Below are 3,803 nucleotides of genomic sequence, written 5' to 3' on the forward strand. Positions count from 1 at the left end.
CAATGCCTCAGCCAATGCAATTTTTCTTTCTGCATCCTTAGAAATACCATGTCTCCATTTTTTTCTTCGTTTGCCACTTGAAGAGGTAAGTGGTTCTGTCCCATGGGTCGTAGTATTTTTGGGGGTAGGTGGAATGCCATCATGCTTGAATACAAAACCTCCTTTTATAAGAATTGAAATCTCGTCTGCAGAAGCATTGGTGCCCTTGTCAATAGACCAAATCCTTGGTCGCAAGGGCACATGCTTAACTTGTTTATCAACATCCCATGTATGCTCCACATCATGACTGCAAAACCAGAACCATTGTGCAATAGACTTACCTTGAAATTCCCTCTCTGACCAAAATGAAGGGCATAGTAACCCAGGTGATCTACTTTCTATCACGTTGCAGCACTTCTTTCTATTTATAATACCAAAACATTTTCATTTGCAATGAACAGGCATTCTCTGAATGGCCCACAAACTTCTATGCATTTCCTCCTCTGAGACAATATTAGTTGGGAGATCCATTTCAATCAGCACTGCATGCACCTCATGGTCCAAGCCAACTTCTGTAGGTTGGTCATTTCTATTTTGAAAATTTATCTTGTGTGGTCGTCCTTTTTGTTTTCTATCCCTTGACTCCATTACATAGCCAGGTTTATGAGAGCTACAACCATCTAGAGTTCTTCTTTTCCTTTGAACTGTTTCTTTGTTTCCAGAAATGAAAGGCTCTCCGTACATGGGGGTGCCAAGAACTGCTCCTTGAACTGTTCGAGCTATGAATGCAGGTGAAGGGGTATTTCTTGCAACCACCCTATTAATAAGAGCATCCATGTCGGGACCACTTCCAGAGTATCTTCAAGTTGTGAAGGCCAATTTCCTTGAACATTGAATATATGAGTTGATCAAGTCAGTGACGCATGCATCATACAAACCAATTTTCTTCTTTCCATCCTCCCCTGCTAACCAACTTGCATGCACGCTCTCAGAAATATTTGTGTTGGGAATACAGGCCCTCTCCCAAGGACTCAAGGAAGCCTGCAACCCAATAAAAAACTCAACAATTCCTCTTACATGTCTATTTTGTTCTCATACTTGGGTATTCCCACCCCAATGATATTAGTACATGTGTATGTAACAAATAGAAATAAAAAAAAACATTTACATGTGTAGTACTACCCCAATGGTCTATCCTATTCTCCCACCATTTGATCCATCTCTTCAATGGTACGGTACTATCTCGAGGCAGTCCTACTTGCTGCCACCAATTTTGTATAGCTGTGGCATTCCTCTTGCCCTCTTCAATGGATTTTGAAAGGCGCCACCTCTCACATAAATTCAAGTGATGCTTTCGAAGGTTTGAAGGCACGTATTTCGTTGTGTGCTTCTGTAAGCTTTGTTCCCAGTGAAACAAACACGATCGCTCTCTTCCTTCCAAAACATTGTCAGGTCCCGCATTGAAAACAGTGCGGATTGCCATCCAATTTGCACCGGCTTCATCCGCCATAAAGCCTGCAAAGTCTGCAGGAGGATGTCCACACTCGAGCATCACATTATTAAGGCATCTCCAAAAAAGAATTTGTGTTTCTGTATCCTCTTCCTTTGTATCACAAATAGCAATCACCATGATCCCCTTCAAGCTGCAATAAGAAATACAGTGATTAGCAACTAGAATATGTCAACGAAAATTGATAACAAGTAAGGTTCCCGAACAAACCATGGATCGTACACAGAACAAGACATTGTTGCCCAGTCATCTATTCTGTGTGTAAAGTCAAAGTGAACCCAAGACTTGCAAAGGTCTCCATTTCCTAAGCGTCTCATTCGATTAACCAATTCCACTCCAGAGCCGGGTCCTTTAGTAGACATCTTGAAAATGTAACTTTTTTCACCCACCCCTCCTTGCCCTGGAAATCTACTGCCATGAAAAAAAGGAAACATGCATCTTTTTTTCAACTCCAAAATGTTATCAAAGCCATCTCCAACAACACATGTTTCTTTTTTTTTCTGGCATGTCACGATACTATTGAACCTGCAACCTCAACAAACGAAAGTTTGTTAAACTAATAACAATGCTACAAACCATAGTTTGCAGACTTGAATAACCGAAACTAACCTCTGATTTTTAACCAATGGCATCAACTCCTCCAAAAAGTTTGTAAGCTCTTGTTCTCCCTCCACCATTGAACCATTAGTTGTCAAAGATTCAGTGATAATTTGTTTTGCTACAATCATTTGAATCTTCCTAGCACCACAGTGTCGATTCACTTGCAAAACTGAGTGAACTAGAGATCTAATTTTTTTAATTGCAGCCATTGAAGTCCCTGGTTGCACATTGTGTGTGTGAGTGCCTACATGAAGCATCAATCTCTCCATGCTTGTATCCTTTGGAAAAATGTAATAAACTTTGCAATCACAAGTTGCATAACAAGTGACAACTTTACTACAATAGTGACACATGATTGAATGTTTTTCTTCACTTGCAAGTAGCCCCTTGCTCACTGTGCTATTGAGGTAACCATGAAAATACATTTTATTATGTTGATTGTTGCTCTCATAGTAAGGACAATTGACTCGATGACATTGTAAGTCTCCGAGGCAATGGCTAATTCTCGAAGTAGCATCAGGGAAGATATTAGTTGGATGGGGTCTTGTCCAGACATGACCATCATATTGTTGATGCATCCCATCCATGTTTGAAGATGTGCCATATGTCGGCAGAAGAACGAAAGCAATAGAACCATTGTACTCTCTTGGAATCTCACTAACAAAAAAAGGGCCTTCACTCATCTGCAATAAAGCCTTCAACTTCTTTCCTCTGGGGCTATTAGCAATCCAAGGTAAAATCTCTTTCTTTATTTGTGGAAATGAATGAGGACTATCAAGTCCATCATCCAACTCTAAGTCAATAGTCGGAGTTGAGACGGGTGCACAAAAAGCATTTGTTATAAGTGGCAAAGAAGTTTGAGATGACGTCTCTGCGAAGGAATCGGATGTAATGTCTACAACAGGTCCTGAAAGTGAATGAGCTTGTTTGCTATTTTCTACAGTGTGTAGTCCTTCATCTTGGTCCATGGTGAAAGTGGTATCACAATGTACTATTTTATACTAACATGAAAGAGAAGAATCGAGCAAAAATTGCTCCGCACCATTGATATCCGGTTGGCCATGAACCGCGATCTCTTCACTGTAAGCATCAAGTTGGAAAATAGCATACAAACCTACCAGCTTACGGTCAGGGGGTAGAAGTGATTGAAGAAAATAAGAGCTCACAAGAATCTTTCCATCCCTCAGGGGCACAACACATTCCAGTGATTCGGAGCCGATTGACCATTGAAGAGTAACTTCTGCCATCGTCTCTCACAAAAGCCGGTTTGAAACTCAACAAACAATGGAGCTATGAAGGCAAAATATTATATCTAATAGCATGCTTATTGTTTATCAATTTCTTTGAACGTAGAAATAATAGTCCGTTACCCCCACCAAATATGGATTAAATGAGCTCTTACTCCATGGGCAAGTTCTTAGTGACGGTTGAAGTTGCGAATCAGTCCATTAATGAACCAAATCATTAAAAAAAGTCTACATATTGAAAAATCACAAGATTTAGTTAAATTTTTTATTAAAAAAACATGTCTTTTCAAAAATAAATCATGTCTTTTCGAAAATCATGTCGTGTTGTAGCACATATTTTTATAAACACGTTTTATTTTGTCAGATGTCAGGCGCCGTCAGCATTTACATTTTTTAGTAAATAATTTTTCGGTGTTCGAGAGAAACATTCTCTCATGATGGATGTTCAATATGCACGCGTCGCTTGT

At 39.7% G+C, this 3,803-nt stretch overlaps 1 pseudogene; it reads right to left on the reverse strand.

Annotated features, from left to right (window-relative positions):
- Positions 1-280: 280 nt before the first annotated feature.
- LOC148023261 (uncharacterized) lies at positions 281-1,923 on the reverse strand (annotated as a pseudogene).
- Between the last annotated feature and the right edge of the window lie 1,880 nt (positions 1,924-3,803).

This window comes from Lygodium microphyllum, chromosome 16 (assembly GCF_053477565.2).
Source record: "Lygodium microphyllum isolate KBCC chromosome 16, Lygodium_microphyllum_v1.1.10, whole genome shotgun sequence".
NCBI classification, from domain to species: Eukaryota; Viridiplantae; Streptophyta; class Polypodiopsida; order Schizaeales; family Lygodiaceae; genus Lygodium; species Lygodium microphyllum.